Below are 25054 nucleotides of genomic sequence, written 5' to 3'. Positions count from 1 at the left end.
TTGCTGCCCTGCGCTGGGCCTCCCTTTTGCCCGAGTCAGACCGACCTTTTCCTCGAGTCAGACCGACCTTTTCCTGAAGTCTTCTAAATTATCTCTGGTTGGAGGACTGTGTCTCTCTGTCTCTTTGAAGGTTCTGTAGTTTCAGAATCCGTCCAGAGGCTTGATTTAATGTTTGGTTTGAGGGAACAGAAGGAGAGCTCAGGCAGTTTGCTGCTTCCTCTCCGCCATCTTGGCTCCGCCCCCCCAAAACACTTTCAAAGAACTCATGATAGAAAAGGTTCTCCACATTCAGAAAAAAAGAACTGTGGATTATGAACACAGATTGAACCAAACTGTTTTTACTTTTTGGCTGTTTTTTCTTTTTTTGATGTTTTTCCCTGGTGTTCTGATTCTTCTTTCACAATATGACTAATGCGAAATATGTTTAATGTGATTGTACATATATAACCCATATCAGATTGCTTTCTGTTTTGGGGCGGGGGGAGGAAGGAAGAATGGGAGAAAAATTTGGAACTAAAAATCCTATGAAAACAAATGTTGAAAAGTATCTTTACATGTAACTGGAAAATAATAAAATACTTTTATGATTTAAAAAAATAAACTAAAAAAAAAGTTGGAGAATCTCTGGAAAAATTAGAACACTAATGCATTGTTGGTGGAGTTGTAAACCGACCCAACCATTCTGGAGAGCAATTTGGAACTATGCCCAAAGGGCTTTGGGACTGTGCATACCCTTTGACCTAGTAATACCACTACTAGGTCTGTATCCCAAAGAGATCATAGAAGAGAGAAAAGGACACACAGGTACAAAAATATTTATAGCAGCTCTCTTTGTGGTAGCAAAAAATTGGAAATCAAGGGAATACCCATCAATTGGGTAATGGCTGAACAAATTATGGTATGTGAATGTAATGGAATACTATTGTGCTATAAGAAATGATAAGCGGGCAGATTTCAGAAAAACCTGGGAAGACCTAAGTGGACTGATGCTGAGTGAAGTGAGCAGAATCGGGAGAACATTGTACACAGTAACAGCAACATTGTGTGATGATCAATTGTGATGGACTTGGCTCTTCTCAGCAATGATCCAAGACAATTCCAAAGAACTCATGATGGAAAAAGTTATCCACATCCAGAAAAAAAGAATTGTGGATTCTGAAAGCAGATTGAACCATACTGTTTCTACTTGTTTGTTGTTTTTTGAGGCTTTCCCCTTTTGTTCTGATTCTTCTTTCACAATATGACTAATGCCAAAATATGTTTAACGTGATTGTATATATATAACCTATATAAGATTGCTTTCTATCTTGGGGAGGGGGGAAGGAAGGGAGGGAGAAAAAATTTGGAACTAAAAAAATCTTATAAAAACAAATGTTGGGGCAGCTAGGTGGCACAGTGGATAGAGCACTGGCCCTGGAGTCAGGAGGACCTGAGTTCAAATCCGACCTCAGACACTTAACACTTACTAGCTGTGTGACCCTGGGCAAGTCACTTAACCCCAATTGCCTCACTAAAAAAAACAAAAACAAAAAAACAAAAACAAATGTTGATTGTGTGTTGACCTACTGTGATGGACTATATTCTTCTCACCAATGCAATGATACAGAAGGGTTCCAGGGAACTAATGATGGAGGAGGATCTCCAAATCCAGGGGGAAAAAAAATTTAAAAAAAAAAAAAAAGAACTGGAATATAGATGCTGAATGAACCATACTATTTCTTTTGTTTTTGGTGCTATTGTTTTTCTAATTTGAGGTTTTTCCTCATTGCTCTGATTTTTCTCTTATAACATGACTAATGCAGAAATATGTTTAATGTTATTATATATATAAATATACGTGTATATATAAAACCTATATCAGATTACCTGTTGTCTAAGGGAGGGGGGAGGGAGGGGAGGGAGGGAGAAAAATCTGAAATTGGAAAGCTTGTTATAAACAAAAGTTGAGAACTATCTTTACATGTAACGGAAAAAATAAATAAAATACAAAACCCCCCACAAATGTTGAAAACTATTTTTATATATAACTGGAAAATAATAAAATACTTTTATGATTAAAAAATAAAATAAAAAGAATAAAAACAAAACAAAAAGCCTTGCTTTACCTCTTCTAGGAAATCTAGTCAAATTTGTGTCCAAGCTGTATTTTTCTCTGAAGCTTTGCTTGTATGTTTTGTTTTGGTTTTGGTTTTGGTTTGGTTTGGGGAGTTTTTTTTAGTGAGGCAATTGGGGTTAAGTGACTTGCCCAGGGTCACTCAGCTAGTAAGTGTTAAGTGTCTGAGGCCAGATTTGAACTCAAGTACTCCTGACTCCAGGGCCAGGGCCGGTACTCTATCCACTGTGCCACCTAGCTGCCCCCTGCTTGTATGTTTTGTTGTTGTTGTTGTTTGTTTGTGGGGTTTTTTTGTGAGGCAATTGGGGGTTAAGTGACTTGCCCAGGGTTACACAGCTTGTAAGTGTTAAGTGTCTGAGGCCGGGTTTGAACTCAGGTATTCCTGAATCCAGGGCCAGTGCTCTATCCACTGCGCCACCTAGCTGCCCCTGCTTGTATGTTTTGAAGTCATTCTTTGGGTTTGTGGCTTAAGCATACCTGTGACCATAAACGCTTCTTTTGTTTGCTTATTCTTCCAGGCTACCTCCTGACTTAGGACTTAATGTTAGGGTCAGATTCTGAACACTTCTGGAAGGAATATCTGGGCTGATCCTGCTGTGCATTCTTTGGGGTATCCCAGGATCTCAAGGATATCTCAAACTAGAGACGTGAAAGCTTTTAATGCTTCCAAAGCGGTCTGATCCAGAGGAACAGGGCTGTGGAGGAGGCCTGTCCATTGGGAGTACCAGAAGATTGCTGCTGGACTCACCCACTATCAGCCAGTTGGGAAGCTCTGCTGGTTCAGAAAGACAGAACTGAAGGCTCCCCTTCAATCTGGGATTCCTGCTCTGGTTCTTCTGCTGCAGGTTTCAGACTGGGCTGGAGAGTAGAATTGAGTCCCTGCTCTTTTCCTGAGGTCAGAGCCACACAGCTGCAGCTTGCTTTTGAATTTGCCTAATTCCCACAACCATCTGTTACCCTGGAATGCCACCCTTAGGCACAAATTCCTTCTTCAATCCACCCTGGATCTGTGACCTGGAAGTAAACAAGAGAGCTGCCTGGTGACACCGCTTCTTGTGCTCGACACCAGACTAAGAGTCTCTATGCTGGATCTGGGACCTCATCTTGCCCTGGTGCACAGCTTCCCTCTGTCAATAATTCAAGAAGCATTTATTAAGCACTTACTATGTGCCCCTGTGCTGGAAAGCTCTTGTGCTCCTGGCCACATCCTGTCCCCAGCATCAGCTGACCTCCTTGTATTTCCTTATATCAACCTAAGCTAGAAAAATGATTCATTGTGATTTTTTTTCCCTTAGATTTCCTGATCAAGATTCAATCTGATGAGCAGAACCAGAAGAACATTGTACACAGTATCATCAACATTGAGTGTTGACCTACTGTGATGGACTATATTCTTCTCACCAATGCAATGGTACAGAAGAGTTCCAGGGAACTCATGATAGAAGAGGATCTCCAAATTCAAGAAAAAAAAAAGAAAGAACTGTGGAGTATAGATGCTGATTGAACCATATTATTTCTTTTGTTTTGGGTGCTGTTGTTTTTTTTTTCTATTTTGAGGTTTTGCATCACTGCTCTGATTTTTTCTCTTGTAACAGGATTAATGCAGAAATAGGATTAATGTTATTATGTGTATATATATATATATATATATGTGTGTGTATATATCTATATCTATAGAGATATATAGATATAACCTATATCAGATTACCTGCTGTCTAGGGGAGGGGGGAGGGAGGGGAGGGAGGGAGAAAAATCTGAAATTGTAAAGCTTGTATAAACAAAAGTTGAGAACTATCTTTACATGTAACGGAAAAAATAAAATACCTTATACATTAAAAAAAAAAGTGAAAAAAAAAAAGATTCAATCTGGAGGCAGCTAGGTGGCGCAGTGGATAGAGCACCGCCCTTGGAGTCAGGAGTACCTGAGTTCAAATCTGGCCTCAGACACTTAACACTTACTAGCTGTGTGACCCTGGGCAAGTCACTTAACCCCAATTGCCTCACACACACAAAAAAAAAATAATAAAAAAAAAAAGATTCAATCTGGTACATTTTCTGGTCCACTGGATGGCAGGTTTTGTTGCTATTGTTGTTGGCACCCTGGCGAGGTATGAGGGCTGGGGGGGGGGGGGGTGGAGGTGGAGTTCACTGTACCTCTTCCTGGTATTCCACTATTTTGGATCTGACTCTAGGTTACACATTTTGTAACTAGTTTTTATAGAACTGCAATTAGCTGACATCAATTGTCACTGCAGAATACAATAGTCTATCATATTATATAGTTTCCATTTTAAAATATATCAATATGGTTGAACATTTTTCTTGATGTTGAACATGTTTCTTGGTGTTCTTTTTATAGACATTAATAGGTTTATGAGGTAACAAATATTCCCTAGCATTTCAACATGTTGATTATATGTAATTAAACACAGACCCTTTTCTATAACTCCTATTTTATCTACTTGTAGTGCAAAATAGGAAGATTTTATTTTCCTGATTGCAAAAATCTTCATAAATATGGGTGATTCTCTTTCTTGCTGTATTATCTGTAGATGAAATCATTGGAAACCCTTTTGTACAAAAATCAGCAGGTATCATTGTGACCATATAATTTTAGGAAGTACTGTTTCTCCTATTGAATGAGACTTTTTTCACTTAGAAATGCCAAAAGCAACCTTCTATCAGGCAAACATTTTTTTTGCAAGCAATTTTTTTGACATTACAGATGTGGTCTTTGAAAAAGTTTGATTTTGCTAATTAAATAACATCATTTTCTCTGTTTGTTGTTTTTGGGGGTTTTTTTTTGCAGGGCAATGGGGGTTAAGTGACTTACCCAGGGTCACACAGCTAGTAAGTGTCAAGTGTCTGAGATCCAGAGCCGGTGCTTTATCCACTGCGCCACCTAGCTAGCTGCCCTGCATCATTTTCTCTGAACAATTCTTTTGGCTTGCTAATGTTTTCTGCTACTTACCAATTCTCATGAGTGAATTCATTCCATTCACATTCAGGGTTACAATGATTAACTGTTGTTTCTCCAGAATATGATCTTATAATTTTTTTTCTCTTTGCCTTCTCCTCACCTTTTTACAAAGAAAAGGCAGGTAGGGAAAGAAAGGGATCAACATTAGTAATCTATAAATGAAGGGGTCTGATCCCACTCCAAGTGCCCTTCTTCTCTTCATCCAGTCCACAATCTGATCACTAATTCTTATACTTTCTCTTTAGTTCTCACTTTGATCTGCTCTCCATAATTAAAAAGTGTGTTTTGCTTGTGACCATCCTCTCCAAACTCTAGCCTCCCTCTGTGAGAAAATAGTGGGTTTTGGGATGCCCAGAGGCCCCCACTCAAGGGAATTATATTAAAAAATGATTGGATTGACTTTGCTGATTAACTCACTTGGAGTTAACTTGATTGAAACCACACCTATGGGGCAGCTAGGTGGCGCAGTAGATAGAGCACTGGCCCTGGAGTCAGGAGTACCTGAGATCAAATCCGGTCTCAGACACTTAACACTTACTAGCTGTGTGACCCTGAGCAAGTCACTTAACCCCAATTGCCTCACAAAAACAAAAACAAAAAAACAAAAACAAAAGAAAAAGAAACCACACCTACCTGAGAGCCTGGCCCTCAGGGGATGTGTTCTCTGAACTCTGACCTCAACATATTCTGTTTATGGACCGCCCTCAAGTCCAGTGAACCAATGGATTTGGGTGATGCTAGCCAATTAGCTTGAAGCAGTGTGTAAGGACCACCTCTCTTTTGGACCAGCAGGAAGTTAGTGACTATCTCTCAGGTACTCTTGGTGGCAGAGGACTTGGAGAAAGAAGCAGGCCAGGCTGAGCTCTATTCTCTCCTCTAGGTAGATAGGCCTGAACTTTCAGAGACATGTTCCCTTTCTTTACTAATATTTAATATACTTTAATAAATGCTTAATGCCCCAAAACTGGTGCTAAAGCTTCTAATTTATAAGTAACAACTACATTAGGAACCCCAGCTAATTTTGCCCAAACTTGGGAAATAAGGTGACCACACATATTTTACTCGCCACACCTCTTAAGCATTGTCCTCATTTCTACACTGAACTCTCTATGTATTCAATCCTCCTTTGCCCAGTTCAGATAAGTGAGCTTCATGAGATGCTCTCTCTTCACCCCACCTCCATGTCTGTATACTCTTTTGGCTAACCTGAATTTGAAGAAGTAGCTCCTCTTTCTTCTTCCTAATTTCTTCCCTGGTGTATTTCTTTTTTCTCTTTGTTCTCCTACAGCCAGTAAAACAGAATAAAACCATCCCCAAGGCTCTGTTTTTCTTTCTATAGCACCTCTGTGAACCTTAAAGATAGAATTTTGAAAGGATACTTGGGGGCAGCTAGGTGGCACAGTGGATAAAGCAGCGACCCTGGATTCAGGAGTACCTGAGTTGAAATTTGGCCTCAGACACTTGACACTTACTAGCTGTGTGACCCTGGGCAAGTCACTTAACCCTCACTGCCCAGCAAAAAAGAAAAAAAAAAAAGAAAAGAAAAAGGATATTTGTCTCCTTTACCCCAATACAAATGTAAGCATTTGACCATCATTTGGCTCTTTCCAATTGCTTAACTTTACTCTGTTAAGGCTAAAATTCTAGCTAGTCTTGTCTAAAATATCTAATGAGTGGTCACCAATAAATTATAAGCTTTAGTAAGAGTTAGACTTTTAAGCATTTATTAAGGAGAATAAGAATTTGGTAAAGAGAGAGAGAAAGGCCTACATTCATCTATTAAAGGGAGAGCACATTTCTATCTCCCCTCTCCACCAGAGTCCCCAGGAAAAAGCCCCAGTTAGAGCGCCAGGTTCCTCCCTTCTTCCTCCCACAAGCAGACGGCACTTCCTGACGCCAAAGAAAAGACTCCCGGTCTTGCCCTCAAAGACCTTCACTTCATGGGGAGCTTTTCTACAGTAAGTCTCCAGCAGGTGGCATCATTCCAATTGTTACAACTTTCTTGGGTTTCTCTTCTTTCCTGTATTTGAATTAAAAAATTCTTGACAGCTCTGATCTTTTCACTGGGAATGTTTTAAAATTCTCTCTTCTATTAAAGATCTATTTCCCCCTCTGCAAGATTATGTTGTGGATAAGTTCTTTTTGGTTGGAAGTCTTTTTATATATTATATTCCAAGATTTCCTTCCCTTTACATGGTTGCAATATAGGATTTTGTGATCCTGATTGTAATTCCTTTGAACTGTTGTTTTTTTTCTTCTAGATGCTTGTAGAAAAATTTTTTAACCTGGAAATGATTTAGGCTTTTACATTTCTGGGTGTTTTCAATTTAATCTTTCTTTAAGGTGATGACTTATAGGTTCTATTTTTACTTTGCTCTTCTTTGAGACTTTCTTAAAAATTTGATAGCTAAGGAAATGACTTTTAGGAAGTCTGATGATTCTTTTTTCTTTTTCTTTTTGTGGGACAATGAGGGTTAAGTGACTAGCCCAGGATCACTCAGCTAGTGTCAAGTATCTGAGGCTGGATTTGAACTCAGGTACTCCTGAATCCAGGGCCAGTGCTTTATCCACTGTGCCATCTAGCTGCCCCCAAGTCTGATCATTCTTAAGTAAATTCTTCTAACCTGTTTTCCAGGTCGGTTGTTTTTGATGGTAGATAATCCACTTTTCTTTTTTCAGTCTTTGAACTTTATTCAAATATTTCTTCTTGTCTCAATTGCTGAGGTGATCTATTCCACTCTATTTTTCAGAGCCTACTTCAATTCAGTTTTATTCAGTCTACTTCTATTCAATTTTATTCCACTTATATTCTAAGCTTCCAATTTTCCCCTAAGAGTTCTATTTTCATTTTTTTAATCTCTTGCTTCATTTCTTACATCTAATCTTAGAGACCTTGTAGCCAAGTCATTTTTTTTTTCCAGGAGGCTCTACTTAAATAATTAATATAGTTATTCTGTTCTGGGCTAACTCTTGGGCTTCTCTTATAGTATTTTTTGTTGTTACTACGTCTTTTTCTCTTTTTTATTCATATCTCAAGCTTCTGTTTCTGGAGATATACTTTTTGCTCCAGAGCAAGGTTCTGTCCCACCTCAAAGGCCCTGGTTCTGTCTTCTCTGCAATCTTGATGCTGCTGCTGCTGCTGCTCTTGTCAAAGTTCTAGGTAAGGAAGCTTGTCTTCCTCTCTGCACACTTGTGCAACTCTGGCCTGAACCTGGGACAGGACCTCATCCTCTGCATCAATCCCTGGCTTCTGTCTCCATTTCCTGATGGCTCAACATGAGAGCCTTTTCCTTTCTCCATCTCCTTCCCCTTGTATTGTCACTAAATGTGAGTTAGATTCATCCTCTCCTGTGTGGTCCCAATAAGATATTGAGATTTCACTAGATTCAGTCCTCTAGGAGGGCCAGCCAAGCATTTCTGTCTCATCTCTGCATTCTTGATCCCTTAGTACAACTATGGAATGTCAGAGATTGCTCTAGTTCTAAATCTCCTAGAGGAGAGGTGTCAAACATGCAGGCTTAACCAAGTTAGTAGACAACTGGGAAATACTTAACAAAATAAATAATACAGGGGCAGCTAGGTGGTGAAGTGGATAAAGCATCAGCCCTGGATTCAGGAAGACCCGAATTCAAATCCAGCCTCAGACACTTAACACTTACTAGTTGTGTGATCCTGGGCAAGTCACAACCCTCATTGCCCCACCAAAAAAACCACAAAAAAAACCCTACACACAACAAAACATCTATAATATTACATTTAAAACCAAGTCAATATGCAGTCTGCCAGGCCCCCATTTCTATCTGAATTTGACTTATCACTACCCTACCTACAGGGTCCCCCAGCAGAAGGGGACTCCTTAGGTACCTCTGTCATCTCCTTGGAAAGTCATCAACCAGGATACGAATTTGTCCTTTGCTGTGGCTCCATCAATATATCAGAGATGAGTGGATAAAGCACCGGTCCTGGGTTCAGGAGGACCTGAGTTCAAATCTGGCCTCAGACACTTGACACTCACTAGCAATGTGACCCTAGGCAAGTCATTTAACCCCCATTGCCTCTCAAAAAAATACATATCAGAGATGGTTCTGGTGCCTAGGCCTTAAAGATATGCACCTACTGTTTGGGGGCCTCTACCCTGTAGGGGGTCTCTACCCTATTTCCTTGAATACTGGAAGTTGAACTTATTTCCTGTTGTGACTCTAACAAGTCCAAGTCAAAGTCTTGCTGATTTTAGGCCTCCACTGAGTAGATGGCAATAGCTTTTGACCCCACTGGCATACCCCTAACTAGAGTGTCCACAGGCCATCTTCTTCTGAAATCCCAAATCTGATGTAGGAATTTGTTGTTGTGACCTTTGGTTTTATTTTTACTGGCTCATAGCAAGTGTTTAATAAATGCTTATTGAAGTTAAGGTATGACTTACTAGGCCTGGAACATGGTAGGCACTTAATAAATGTTGATTCCAAGAAACCAGGATATATACAATAAACTGGGGAAAGCCACAGTTTTAGCACAAGGTTTATTTAATGCTGGGAAAGGGAATAAGTGCAGAGAAACTGGGTCTGTTAAAAGAAAGGTTGTCAGAGTTTGAAAGTCCAAATAGTACAGTAGATATCCACAGGAAGGGCCAACAAACCACCAACCTGGTGTTCCTTGGGAAAGCTGCAGCCTGGGCTAGTGGCCACATTGTCACGGAAGAGATGGCATGGTCTAGTGGAAAAGACACTGGGCTAGGAGTCAGAAGACATGCTTTAGATCTCTTTCCTTTGTCTACCCCACCCCCACTTCAGCATTTTCATTAATGATTTGGATGAAGGCATACATGCACAAGACAATTCAATTCAATATGTACCAAATACCGAGTATGCACATGGTGCTGTTCTGGGTGCTGGAAACACAAAGAGGAATAAATCCCCCATCACCACCCTAAACTTACGATCCCACAGTGGAGATGCCAAAGAACCAAGGGGAGATGCAGAGTGTTTTAGGAAAACCTGAGGCATGATCCTGAACTCCACTGGGGTAAGGAGTAAAAGAAGGGGGCGGCTAGGTGGCGCAGTGGATAAAGCACCGGCCCTGGAGTCGGAAGTACCTGAGTTCAAATCCAGACTCAGACACTTAACAATTACTAACTGTGTGACCCTGGGCAAGTCACTTAACCCCAATTGCCTCAATGGGGGAAAAAAAAAAGAGTAAAAGAAGATGTCATGCAAGAAATCTTCTGAAGGAAGGTGATTTCTTTTTTTTTTTTTTTTTGTGGGGCAATGAGGATTAAGTGACTTGCCCAGTGTCACACAGCTAGTGTCAAGTGTCTGAAGTCAGACTTGAACTCAGGTCCTCCTGACTCCAAGGCCAGTGCTTTATCTACTGCTCCACCTAGCTGCCCCCAAGGAAGGTGATTTCAACAGGCAGATGTGGAGAAAGCGTGTGTTCCAGGCACTCACCTCATGGAGGCAGTTTAGAATACATGGGAAAAATAGGACAAAATAATGCCAGCAAGGTAGATCCAAGGCTGCTTCTGAAGTCTTAAATGACAAGTTGAGTTTATGTTTGATCCCAGTGCCAATGAATCACTCAGAGTTTCAGAGCAAACCTCCCCATTAGGAATCATATTTTGGCAGCTCTCTAGAGGATGGCAAAAGTTTGGTGACAGAGATCAGTGAGGAGGGTATTGCATTAGGCCCAGTGTAAGAGGATGAGGACTTAGATTACAGAATAGTTATATGTAGCATTAGTGGATACAAGATCCTGGAAGGACGGATGCAAGAAATATTGTCCAGAAAAAAACATTTATAGCTGTTCTTTTAGTGGTGGTAAAGAATTACAATTTGAGGGGATGCCCATCAATTGGGAAATGGTTAAACAAGCTGTGTCATATGAATGTAATGGAATACTATTGTGCTGTAAGAAATGATAAGCAGATGGATTTCAGGAAAACCTGGAAAGACTTACATGAAGACTTAAATGAATTGATGCTGAGTAAAATGAGCAGAACCAAGAGAACACTGTACACAATGGGATGATGAACTGTGATAGACTTAACTCTTCTCAGCAATACAATGATCCAAGACAATGCCAAGAGACTTATGGTGGAAAATGCTCTCCAAATCCAGAAAAAGAACTGTGGAGTCTGAATGCAGATTGAAGCAGACTATTTTCACTTTCGTTGTTGCTTTTTTGTTATTGTTCTTATTCATTCTTTTTTTTTTTTTTTTGCTGGGCAATTGGGGTTAAGTGACTTGCCCAGGATCACACAGCTAGTAAGTGTCAAGTGTCTGAGGCCAGATTTGAACTCAGGTACTCCTGAATCCAGGGCCAGTGCTTTATCCACTGCGTCACCTAGCTGACCCCTGTTCTTATTCATTCTTGCTCGAGTTTTTCCCCTTTTGTTCTTATTCTCCTCTTACAACATGACTAATTTGGAAATATATTCAACATGATTGTAATGTATAACCTATAGCAGATTGCTTGCTGGCTTCAGGAGTGGGGGAGGGAAAGGAGAGTGGTAGAAAAATTTTGAACTCAAAAAAATATATTTACATGTAATTAGAAAAAAAATTTAAATAAAAGAAAAAAGAAAAAAAAGAAATATTGTCCAGAGACAATTAATTGATAGTGTTTGTCAACTGACTGGACTCAACTAACTGGGAAAATCATAATACTATCAACAGAAATAAGAAAACTGGAAGAAGGAACAAGCTTTGTAGAGTCAGGAGGTCAGGTGGGGTAGGTGTAGGTGTGTGGGGAGAATGATTGAATAAGTTTTAAACATGTGAAAAATTAAAGTGCCAGTAGGTTAGTCCAGTGGAGCTATCTAGCAAACAGGTAGAGATAAAGATTGGAACACAGGGGAAAAATTAAGGGAGTCACCTGCATAGAGGTAATAACTGAAGCCAGGAGAGTAGATGAGATCACACAGAGTGTAGAGGGAAGAGGGTTAAACACAGAGCCTTGAGAGACACCCATAACCAGGGAATGGAAGGACCAGCAGTAAAGACCAAGCAAGGAATGGTCCATGAAGGAGAACCAGAAGAAAGTGTCAGAGAAGCCAAGGGAGGTAGGGTATCTAGAAGAAAGGAATGTCAAATGCTCTCAAAAGTTCAAGGAGGAAAAAAACTTTTTTTTAATTAAAAAAATGTTTTTCAAAGAGGATCAGAATTGGGGCAGCTAGGTGGTACAATGGATAAAGCACCAGTCCTGGATTCAGGAGGACCTGAGTTCAAATCCAGCCTCAGACACTTGACACTTACTAGCTGTGTGACCTTGGGCAAGTTACTTAACCCTCACTGCCTGGCCAAAGAGGATCAGAATTGAAAAAAGAACACTGAATTTGGAAATTGAATAACACATCATTGATGACCTTGGAGTAGCCACTTTCAAAAGAGTAGGTAATAAATATTGTGAATTGGGACAGATTCATTTCATTTGTTTCCAAAGAAAATGTCTGCCAAATACCCAAGTGTGAATAACCAAAGTTTGTCTGTTAGTGGTTCTTTCAAGTAAAAAAGGTATTCCATGAAAAGAGGCTAGTATAGCTAAAAACTCCAACAATCACATGAGTGCTTTTCCTCAAGACAAGCCATAATCTTTGGGTATGCAGCAGAGGGCACTTTATGTGTACTTCCTGTGTCATCACAGAATGTTAAAAAGACATGTACTCAAGGGGCAGCTAGGTGGCTCAGTGGATAGAGCACCGGCCCTGGAGTCAGGAGTACCTGAGTTCAAATCTGGCCTCAGACACATAACACTTACTAGCTATGTGACCCTGGGCAAGTCACTTAACCCCAATTGCCTTACTTAAAAAAAAAAAAAAAGACATGTACTCAAGAGCTGAAATTGAACAAAATGAATCCTTTTTATTGCTTCTTCAAAGACATTCGTGGGGCAGCTAGGTGGTGCAGTGGATAAAAGCACCGGCCCTGGATTCAGGAGGACCTGAGTTCAAATCCGGCCTCAAACACTTGACACGTACTAGCTGTGTAACCCTGGGCAAGTCACTTAACCCCCATTGCCCTGCAAAAATACAAAAACAAAAAACAAACAAAAAAAGACATTCTTAAGTGAAACTGGCAAAGGATACGATGACTACCAGGACAATTGAATAATGCAGCCTTGATTCATACCAGGGTACCAGAAGTTTGACCCGCCATGGCTTGTGCACCATCAACTCAGAATGCAAAATAGTTACTTGGGGGCAGCTGGGTGGTGCAGTGGATAGAGCACCAGCCCTGGATTCAAGAGGACCTGAGTTCAAATCTGGCCTCAGACACTTGACACTAGCTGTGTGACCCTGGGCAAGTCACTTAACCCTCATTGTCCCACAAAAAAGAAAAAAAGAAAAAAGAGTTACTCAACACTTTGGTTATTTCAGTATCATTCATGTCTGTTGCCAAGTGTTCACATAAATGAAGATCTCTGATAATTAGTTGCTGCTGCTACCAGACAAATACAAGCAAAATAGCAAGTCCAGCCACATCTGTGGATTTGTCCATTTGTGAGGCAAAAATACAATTCTGCAGATGAGATATCAACTCAGTCTTTGTATTCACAGCTAACTCTTTAAATCATAAGCCATATATAGCCTCTAGAAAACTCCATGGTATGCTCATGAAAGAATGAGAGTGAAAAAGGCAAATAATGTCTTAGTTTTATTACAAAAATAGTTTGGGGGCAGCTAGGTGGCGCAGTGGATAGAGCACCGGCCCTGGAGTCAGGAGGACCTGAGTTCAAGTGCGGCCTCAGACACTTAACACTTACTAGTTGTGTGACCCTAGGCAAGTCACTTAACTCCAATTGCCTCAAAAAAAAAAAAGAAAAGAAAAAAAATAGTTTGGATCTCAAGGACCCCATGAAAGGGCCCCAGAGACTCTCCTTGACACACTTTGAAAACAGCTGGTCTAGACTATACAAAGGGAGTTTCATTCATTTTCAGGTCTAACATATTAGACTAGATGACATCTGAGGTCCTTTTCCAACTCTGGGTTCTAGTCCTAACCCTTCCATGAACTAGCTATGTGACTTTATTTTATTATTATTATTATTTTTTTTTTGGTGAGGCAATTGGGGTTAAGTGACTTGCCCAGTCACAAATCTAGTAAGTATTAAGTGTCTGAGGCCAGATTTGAACTCAGGTCCTCCTGAATCCAGGGCCGGTACTCTATCCACTGCGCCACCTAACTGCCCCCCACTATGTGACTTTATGAAAATTATTCCCCCTACCTTCCTCACCCCCTACCCAACCCCAACTAGGGTTCATTTTTGTCCTCTGTAAAAGGATTTTGGCCTAGACGATTTCTAAAATATGGGGTTACTGGCCCCTGGCTCACATGCCTGAGGTCAACCTGGGGGCCTTTGAATCATCCCTAGCTAGGGACCAGTGTTCATGTGAACAAAGGAGATGAGCCTGGCATTCCCTATAGGGGCTATGAATGATATCCCCAAGGAATTCCTCACACCAGAACAAGCTGCAACTCCCAGATTCATGATCCTATCAATTTGGAAGAAGAAGGACCTGCAGCCCACTTTGGACAGTTAAGTTGTGGAAGTAGAATTGCTCCAGGAAGATGGATTTAGGAGCTTACCTCATGCTGTCCTAGTTTTTGTTATGGAAATTTCCTTGTGCCTTCTTTTCCCCATCCCTCGGACTCCGTCATCTCTTTGACTTCTGGGTGGAAATTTCCATCCTTCTCAAAGGACTGGCAATGAGATGCTGAAACAAAGTGGAGTTAAAGGCAGTAAACAGGCCTGGGCAATAGAGGGTGAAAGAGTGCATCTCTGACAAGTGGTCAAAGACCACACTTCATTTTGAGGGGATAATTACCTATGCCAAGTCTACATTACTTCCTTGCCCCTTCCCTTATCATCTAACCTGACTCCCTTGCATCATCCAAGTCATTCTTTTTTTTTTTTAATTTTTTTTTTCATCCAAGTCATTCTTAAAATGCTACTGTCTCAAGTTGGTCAAAGAACCTGAAGGAGCAGATCCTTGGACTAGAAGAGGACAAAGAAAGAGGAACTGCAGTCTCTGCCTGACAAGTTTCCCATCCAGAAATACCCAGGGAAGAAGAGCATCAGAGGACTAGGGTTCAAATCCTAGCTCTGCTATTTTCTACTTGTGTGGCTTTGAGCAAATCACAACTTCTCTGGGCTTCACTTTCCTCATCTGCAAAATGGGGGAGTTGGACCAAATGACTTCTAAGCTCCTTTCAGTTTTCATTCTATGATCCTAGGAATACATAATGTGCCCCTGATCCTTGACTCCCTTTTTCTAATGTTACATTGCAGACATCTCTTTTTTTAACTTTCTATTTAATCCAAGTTACAATTAAACCCTCTGAAGCAGTGGGTAAAATCCATAATGGGCCATAAGGAGACCCGTTTCCCCTAGCAGAAAGTAATGATCTAGTTCTCTCCTTTGCTACATTTCAGTCTGCTTTATCTAGACTTGTGGTGTGTACATCCTCCCTCAGCAGACTGAAGAAAGGGGCTATGGTGATTTCCTTCCCTGCTGCCCAAGCCCTAAGTACATAAGCCTGCATTTGGGAGGCAATCAATGTTTGATGACTTGAATGGGACATACTATACTGCACAAGCAAAGAAAAATATTTATCTAAAGTGACTGGAGGAGCAGCTAGGTGGTGCAGTGGATGAAGCACCGGCCCTGGATTCAGGAGTACCTGAGTTCAAATCTGGCCTCAGACACTTGACACTTAGTAGCTGTGTGACCTTGGGCAAGTTGCCCCACAAAAACAAACAAACAAAAAAACAAAATAAAGTGACTGGAAGTGACTCTCATCTCTTCCTAGGAGAATGGATCAAGAGACTGGGCTGCTTAGGGTCTCTAAGAGGCGGGGGGAAGGAGTCCCTACATGTTCTCGAAAGGCCTGGACCAGAGTCAGGATACATTCATCTCTAATTTTTCCCAAACACAATCTGTCAAGGTTCCTCTAAAGTTGAAGAGAGGCCCCTGAGGTTGGGCTGTGAACACGAAATACAGCACAAACACTGTGGAGATGGGTGGGCAGTCTAGGAAGGAAAGGTCTGCACTCTTTTTCTCTCCCTGTGGCATCTTATCTCTTCTTGAAAAATTAACACACTCAACAAACTCACATAAATGAAAAATGAAGTCAATCTTCAAATAATACCTTAAATCTGAACTATTTATGCTTTTTTAAAGAAAAATAATAAAACTGGGACAGCTAAGTGGTGCAGTGGATAGAGCACTGGCCCTGGATTCAGGAAGACCTGAGTTCAAATCCAGCCTCAGACAGTTGACACTTACTAGCTGTGTGACCCTGGGCTTAACCCTCATTGCCTCGCAAAAAAAAAAAAAAAGAAAAAGAAAAAGAAAGGCAACCCCTCCAGGCCTGTCCATTCTGTGTAATTCTTGTCCATGTTTCTGACAAATCAGTAATAGGGGCTCCAACCCCACATGCCAGAGTTCTTCCTCCAGCCCATTTTACATTGAGTGGCTATCAATGGATCTTGCAGGCTGTTCCAGTGACCATTCCTTGCTCACACTATGTGGCTAACCCATCTTTTTGTCTGGTCCTACATTTCTCTGACAGGTTTCATGCTACTTTTCTGATACAATACAATTTTTAATGAAATGACAACTTATATGGTCTGTGTTCCCTTCTGGATCTACCTCTTTACTTAAGCTTTTCTTGCCTTCATTATGACTTAACAGAGCTGAGCTTCATGGACTAGCTGTACCAAATCTGAAGCTCTACTATAAATTAGCAGTCATCAAAATTATTTGGTACTGGCTAAGAAACAGAGTGGAGGATCAATGGAATAGGTTAGGCACAGGAGACACAGTAGTAAATGACTTTAGTAATGTACTGTTTGATAAACCCCAAGACTTCTGGGATAGGAACTCAGTATTTGACGAAAACTGCTGGGAAAACTGGAAGATAGTATGGCAGAAACTAAGCATAGACCAACATCTTACACCCTGTACTAAAATAAGGTCAAAATGAGTACATGATTTAGACATAAAAGGTGATACCATAGGTAAATTAGGAGAGGAAGGAATAGTTTACCTCTCAGATTTATGGAAAGGAGAACAGTTTATGACCAAACAAGAGATAGAGAAGATTATGAAATGCAGGATGGAAGACTTTGATTACATTAAATTAAAAAGGTTTTGTACAAACAGAAGCAATGCAGTCAAAATTAGAAGGGAGGCAGAAAGCTAGGAAATAATTTTTATAGCCAGTATTTCTGATAAAGGCCTCATTTCTAAAATATATCGGGAACTAAATCAAATTTATAAGAATCCAAGTTATTCCCCAATTGAGAAATGGTCAGAGGATGTGAACAGGCAGTTTTCTGATGAAGAAATCAAAGCTATCCATTGCCACATGAAAAAAATGCTCTAAATCACTATTGATTAGAGAAATGCAAATTAAAACAACTCTGAAGTACCATCTCACACCTATCAGATTGGCTAATATGACAAAAAAGGAAAATAATAAATGTTGGAGAAGCTGTGGAAAAATTGGAACACTAATGCAGTGTTGGTGGAGCTGTGAACTGATCCAACCGTTCTGGAGAGCAATTTGGAATTATGCCCAAAGGGCTATAAAGCTGTGCATACCCTTTGACCCAGCAATACCACTCTTGGGTCTTTTTCCCAAAGAGATCATAAAAAAGGGAAAAGGACCCACATGTACAGAAATATTTATAGCTGCTCTTTTTGTGGTGGCAAGGAATTGGAAATTATGGGGATGTCCATCAATTGGGGAATGGCTGAACAAGTTGTGGTATATGAATGTAATGGAATTCTATTGTGATGTAAGAAATGATAAGCAGGTGGAGTTCAGAGAAACCAGGAAGGACTTGCATGAACTGATGATGAGTGAGATAATCAGAATCAGAAAAATATTATACATAGTATCATCAACATTATGTATTGATCAACTGTGATAGACTTGACTCTTCTCAGCAATACAATGGTCCAAGATTGTTTCAAAGGACTCATGAGGGAAAATGCTCTCCAAATCCAGAAGAAAAGAACTGTGGAATCTAAATGCAGATTGAACCACACTATTTCTACTTTTTTTGTTTTTCTGTTTTGAGGTTTTTCCCTTGTGCTCTGATTCTTCTTTCACAGGATGACTAATGCAGAAATGTTTAATGTGATTATATATATATATATATGACCTATATCAGATTACTTGCTGTCTTGGGGAGAAGGGAGGAAGGGGAGGGAGGGAGAAAAATTTGAAACTAGAAATCTTAGGAAAACAAATGTTGATCTTTACATGTAACTAGAAAATAATAAAATACTTTTATGATAAAAAAAATAGAGCTGACCTTACTTTGCTTCATTCTTCATATTTGTATTTCTTATGGCACAGCAGTGGTCTACTACACCCCAAATTGCTGAACACAAATGTTATCTATTACTCTCAGCAGGAGGGAGAAAAAAAGGATCAAGCCCAAGGCTTCTAAAGGATAAACTTTTGTCTATCAAGGAATAAATGCCCCCACAACCCTACAGAGAATCACAAAGAAATGGTCTGAAAGTCTAAACAAAAAAAGCCCTTGCTCCTTCACTCAGCTAGTTACCCCATTGACACAGTACTACTGGCTTCAGAAAAAGAAACCATACTGGCCCAGGCACAAGGGACCACTGCTTGGTGCCCTCCTATCCTTCAATCTCCTGAGGAGAACCACCTCTCCTCCGGGCCTGTGGATTCCTTCTGAACCCATCCTCTGAACTTCACCGCTTGGTCTCATTAATATGCTGAGTCACACTTCAGACAGCTTTAGCCCAAAGCCCAACATTCATCTGGTCCTCTGTTTGCTCCATTTTCTCTAGCCCGGGGAAACAACCATTTAAGCTTTCAAAAACAGGGTCTTTTAAACCGAAGCTTCTTAAAACTGTGGGTCCTGAATCCATTGTAACTGAATATGGGGGCTGCGAAAAATTTAGCAACAGTAAAAGGTTATGTATATCTATTTTATATACCTATCTACACGAAATCATGTAAAAATCTCTCAGGCAAAAAGGGATGGACTATTGACCAATTCAGTTCTCTTGCTATTCAAGCCTGTGAAGGTAAGGGTATGTGGCCAGTGACTTTGCACAGACTTCCCACACCTTTTAGAAGGCAGCATGTTCTGGTCTACATTCCTCCCACTTTTCCCTCCCTGATACCTGGCTGATAAAACCCCAAACATGCCCAGGCCTACCCAACAGGTTTGGTTAATAGTTTCCAACTGGAGCATCAGATGCCACCGTGGTACCTGTCCCTCCCCCAACCCTACTCCCATCCCACAACTTCAACAGAATCAGGCTCTATAAATTTCCTGAAGAGGGGACTTCCAGGTCCATCAGAAGCATCAGCTCAGAGTGTCCTTCAGCAGTATCCCTCAATTCTCTTGGCAAAAGGACAACCATCATGTTCTTGGCTCTGTTGCCACAAAATCCTCTCTGGTAGGTATCCTGATGTGAGCAGCACAGTGGCCCCAGGGTTCTAAGGACTGAGCATTGGAAGCTGACTTTGTGCTTGTCAGGGAGTCTGTTCACTTGAAGACCTTGACAGGCCACCCATGGTTATTATACATCCCATGCCAGAACCAGGCTTTAAACCCAGGGCTCTGAGTCCACTGAGTTTTCCACTACATCATAGAAAAAGATGAAGAATTTATGCTTAAAAAAAAAACAAACCAACCTGGACTTCCTCCATCCTAACATCAGACACACTTCTTGCCCAACCAAAGTATATTATTTCTCCTTGCCCTCAAGATCTTCCTCCCAAACAGAGAAAATAGATGAAAAAAGCTGAAACCACAGGAAACAAGGTAGAATAGCTCATTAAAAGCCTTCCTTTCTCTTAACTGGGAGCATTTCTGCGCCCCCTGGTGGTCACCTTCTCACTGACACCTCATAATACATTCAAGCATATAATGATTATTTCCTTATTTTTTGAACTGAAAAGAACCTTAGAAATCATCTGGCTCAGCCCTGTTCTTTTAGATGAGAAACAGTGGTCCAAGGTAAAGCAAGTGTTAAGTGACAGAATTCGAACTCAGATCTTTTGACTACCCTGGTGCAGTGGACAGGTGATAGATGAGGAAGCAGAAAGACCAGAGTCTAAATTTGACCTCAAACATACTAACTGTGCAACCTTGGGGAAGTCACGTAAATTCTCTGGGCCTCAGTTTCCTCATCTTTAAAATGAGAGGGTGGGATTTAATGGCCTCTAAAGTTGGTTCTAGTTCTAAATCTGTGATAAAGAAAACCTAAATTATTTCAAAGTTTTGAGCAACAAAGCCCTTCCTACTGCGTCTACTTCATTTCAAAGTTCTCTCCATTGCGGCCTCCTTGGCCAAACAACAGCTTCTTCGGCAGACATTTGCTAATGGTTGTTGTATTCAGACCCTGTGAAGGATTATCAAAGGGGCAGCAAGACAAGGAGTTTGGGGAAAGACAAAGTTCAGGCCTGTATGAGTGTGATAGGATTTAGAGTGAAAGGAAAGGTTGCAAGGTTATTGCTTGTTCCCCAGTCATGAGTACCTAACCCTCAACCAGGGGCAAAGTAATGAAGGGAAAAAAGAAATGGACATGGGGAGTTAGGAAGCTTGGGTTCTAGTCCCCCCACCCCCTTCACTGTGATTGTCTTGCTAGGTGACCTCACTGGGCCTCAGTCGCCTATAAAATAAAGGGGTTGGACTAGCATCCCTCCAGGGTCCCTGATGGCTCTAATATCCTTGGCTTTGCTGAAGTGGCTATTGTTTCTAAGGGCCATGTGGAGCATGGCACTAAGGCACCTAAGAGTTTTCTGATAAGCTCAGGAGACCTCCCACAGGCCACAAGAGCTCTCTGCTCCTGGGTCTCCTGAGACCAACTCAAACCTTGAAGGAACAGCTTGGGGAGGAAGGACAAGAAACACTCTTCTCTCACTCCCTTGCCTGCAGCAGTTTCTCATTTCCATCTGTGGCCCTAGCCAGTTTCCTGGACACACTCGCCCCCCTTCCTTCCCCTCTTCCTGCCCTAGCTCACCTCCTCAGTACTTGACCTCTGGGCTCTGACAGGAGCCACCAACTGGTCTCCTCCTTCCTCCAGTCTTTTCCACTACCCACCAAAGCTAGGTGGTGCAGTAGATAGAGCACTGGCCCTGAAGTTGAGAGGACCTGAGTTCAAATCTCACCTTAGACACTTACTAGATATGTGACCATGGCCAAGTCACTTAACCCCAATTACCTTAAACATTTGGGGCCATCTCCAGTTATCCTGATGTATATCTTGCCATGGGACCCAGAGGGCTCCAGAAAGAATAAGGTTGGTGACTGCACAGCCCTCTCTCACTTAAATCCAATTCATTGCAAGTCATGATATCACCTCCTAACGTCATGGTCCTCTTCAAGAATGAAGGAGGGGCAGCTAGGTGGCGCAGTGGATTCAGGAGTACCTGAGTTCAAATCTGGCCTCAGACACTTAACACTAGCTGTGTGACCCTGGGCAAGTCACTTAACCCCAATTGCCACAGCAAAAAAAAAAAAAAAAAAGAATAAAAGACAAACAATAACCCACTACCCACCTTCCCACTTATCTCTTATAATAGACCTGTGTAAGCTTCTGGCTTCTTCTGCCCAAGTGTCTCCCCACTTGAGGATAGCATCCCCACCCAACACCTCACTTGACCCTCTCAACTTCGCCAAGTCTTGCCCTTCTTTCCAGAGAAGCCTAGCTCAGCTCCTACCTCTCCTCCAGAAGGTCTTTCCTGACTGGTGAACGCTTTCTCCCCTGATATCTTCTTATGGCACTGTCTGTACAATTCATTTGGTACTTTAATACAAGGCAACATGTTACTTCTGTGTTTTATGTTTTACTAAATATTTATTAAATGCCTACTGTGTATGAGAGGCAGCCAGTCACACTAGATCAAGAGTAGCCCTGAGTTAGAAAGCCCTGGTTTCGAATTCCACCAGATACATACTAGCAGTGGGCCCATGGGTAATGCTGGCCACTTCTCAGTGCCCCAGGCAGCTCTGGGGATGGAGCAGAGCTAGCATCCATTAGTAGAGGGACTGTCCTCCACCAGTGAGATCACAGGTCCAGAGAATGGACAAGACACTTTGCTATATAAGTTCCTGTTTTTCTTTACAATATCTCATAATTCTAGCCATTAAGAAGAATGCAGTAAAACACTGCCATGTGGATGAAGTCTGAGGAAATGTTGCTTTAAGGCACAGACGACCAATATACACACACACACACACACACACACACACACACACACAAATTCCACTCGGCTTCTGGACTTGGAATCCCCAGACCAGAATTCCAGTGTTGAGTTCTGAGCCTGTTTGCTTGGCTATAATACCATACTTACACTACCCTCCTTCCCAGGGTTGGGAGAAAAGGCCCATAAACCATGAAGCATTCTTCGAGTGGTCTCCTCTAGCTCCCTAAGTGGATTGTGAGTTCCTAGGAGGTGGAGACCAGGCCCACAGGCTCTTAGGATTTATGCCCAAGATCACAGATGCCCCACCTTAGGCACAAAATGATTTCTTGCTCTTTTAAAAAAATGACAGAGGGCTTCCTCCAGGTTCTCTGGCCCCTTCTCACCTAATCAGCTGTTGGTCACCCAATTTTCCTGCCGAATTATGTCTAAACTGTGGTTAAATCACTTTGAACTATTATGCCCCAAGCCACTGAAGTGGGGACAGTAAGTATCCTACAGGCTAAGGTACAGATAGTTCACTTTGACTGGAAAGGAATCTTGAGATTCATCCAAGAGAAGACAGTTTAATGGGAGGAACCCTTCAGAAGATTGAGGTTCAAGTTTGGATTTTGCTTACTATGTGACCTTGGCAAGTTCCTCCTTCCTCTGGGCTTCAGTTTTCTCATCTAATGATGCTTTTGGACTTCTCCAAGACCCTCTTGGCTCTAAAGTCTAGAAGGAGAAGCTTACCCTGACAAGCCCAGACTGTGCTCTAAGGCCCTTCCTGGCTTGCCCCCACGTGCTATTTGCATTGCTCTCTGGCTGCTCCATGTGCAAGGGGGAAGTGACTTTCTCCCTTCCACCCCAACAGTCCACTCCAAGGTAAGGGCCCAGGCTCCTGCTTCCTCTGCTTTTCCCCCAGCACAATACACTGTTGTGCCCAAAGCATACCCTTGATAGAGCTGTTGAATCTGTTATTGTTGAGACTGCTCCCGGATCAGATGGCTTGGAGCTTGTTCTGCTCCCCAGTTCTGTCCCTTTTCAGGCTTCTCTTTCCCATCCTTTACTTCCACATGAGCTCAGCCCCCAGCATCAGCGCTTTGAGTTTTGGGCCCTAAGTTTGACTTCTGCATTGCCTTACTTGCTGTTCCTCTCAGGATGTAATTCATCCCATTTCCTGCAGCCCCCAGAAGCCTTACCTGGTTCTACTGCTTTTTAACTTGCTCCTGCCCTGCCAGAACTCTGAGCTATGCATGTAATACTTTGTTCCCCTCTGAATTTTTCCTCATGTTTGATGCCTCTGCTGCACACAGACCATAAAATGTCAGAGCTGGAAAGGATCTTTAAATCATTTATTTAATCTGTCTCATCTTAAGGATGAGGACTCTAGGGGTCAGAAAGGTAGTGACACTCAGGATCACAAAACGAAGAAATAGGACTAGTATCTATGTCCCTAACTCCCAGGCCTGGGTTCCTCCTTCTCTCCTCAATACCCCTCTGCCCTCAAACTTTCTTTAAACTAATGGTTCATCATGACTTAAACATAAATCTAAATTCTATTAACCATATTTTATGATTACAATCATGTTACTAAAAGCAGACCAATTAAAACAAAAAAATGAGATGAATTTTATAAAATTCCATTGATCTCTGCATTTGAAATATCGAAATCTCTAATAAGATCTTGGCCACTTACTCCTACAAATCTGTTTTTATGATAGATTCTTGGCTTCCAAACATTCAGAGGCCTTTTTACACAGAGATCTCAGCTCTGAACAAAGTTTGACTGTAATCAGAGCTTATATTCCCAAATGTCTGAGGCCACTTGCCAAAAATTTCTCTTAACTAAGAAATGACACTTCTGGTAACTGAGTTTTGCAGGCTCTACAGTAGTAGTTTTGAACAAGAGCTCCATGAACTTTCAAAAGAAACTTATTTTGTTATTTCAATGTAATTGGTTTCCACTGTAATCCTACGTGCTTTAGTTTATGCATTAATCATAGTGCCCCATAGGCTTCATCAGATGCCAAAGGGGTCCATGACTCAGAAAAGGTTAAGAAACCTTGGTCTAGAGTCCAAAGATCAAATCACTGCCAACCCTATCAATTCAAGTCATTACTCAGGGAGACCCCACCCCTCCCTGTTAGTCTTCAAGCAAAGGCTAGATACCCATTTGGGGGGACAGTCTTGAAGGTATTCTTTTGGGGATATGGTTTGGATTGGACTAAATGGCTACAAAGGTACCTTCCAACTACGAAGCTATGAAACACAAAAGGGAATTTTCCTTTTTTGGTTAATTGTTGCATGGGATATTCTGATACAGAGCCTGATAAGGCATAATAGAATAGGGTTCTACTAATATTTTTCTTTTCCTCTTGGCATACCAAATGCCAGAAAAGGCTGGGAGCTGGAAGAGTGCTTAGAAATCACTTAGTCCAGTTCCCTTCATTATATGAGTAGGGAGGTGATGCGCCTCAACCATCAGAGCAGCCTCAGGAGGTAAATAACAAATGATCACACCCTTGCTCTATGGTAAGGCCTCCAAATGTTACAGTACCAATTGTGATTTGCATCTGAATTAAATAGGGACACCAAAACAGAAAATGATTGTGTGTGAATAAACATCCGAAAGACTAGTAACAGCTGATCTGGGCTGAGGCGTCAAAACAAAGCTATTATTGTAGAAGACGGACAACTCCAAAACAAGGGCTGAAGAAAAAGGAGCACAGAGCATGCTGCAGTACATGCTAAGTCATTCTACCAACCCAGAACAACTTTGGC

The 25054-nt window shown here is 41.4% G+C and overlaps 1 protein-coding gene across 5 annotated transcripts in view; it reads right to left on the bottom strand.

The window, feature by feature from the left end:
- Nucleotides 1-21488, bottom strand: part of PAQR7 (progestin and adipoQ receptor family member 7) — a 51446-nt gene extending 29958 nt beyond the window's left edge. For 2 of the 5 annotated variants that reach the window (XM_043993280.1, XM_043993276.1), the window contains exon 1: nt 14675-16308. The gene's annotated coding sequence lies outside the window, so the exon portion shown is untranslated. Of the gene's footprint in view, nt 1-2861; nt 3197-12891; nt 13107-14674; nt 16309-19777 lie in introns of those variants that run through there. The other 3 variants (XM_043993277.1, XR_006355603.1, XM_043993278.1) reach the window with 3 other exon arrangements.
- Nucleotides 21489-25054: the final 3566 nt, after the last annotated feature.

The sequence above is a fragment of the Dromiciops gliroides genome, chromosome 3 (genome assembly GCF_019393635.1).
Source record: "Dromiciops gliroides isolate mDroGli1 chromosome 3, mDroGli1.pri, whole genome shotgun sequence".
Taxonomy (NCBI): domain Eukaryota; kingdom Metazoa; phylum Chordata; class Mammalia; order Microbiotheria; family Microbiotheriidae; genus Dromiciops; species Dromiciops gliroides.
This window is presented reverse-complemented; position numbering and strand designations above follow the sequence as displayed.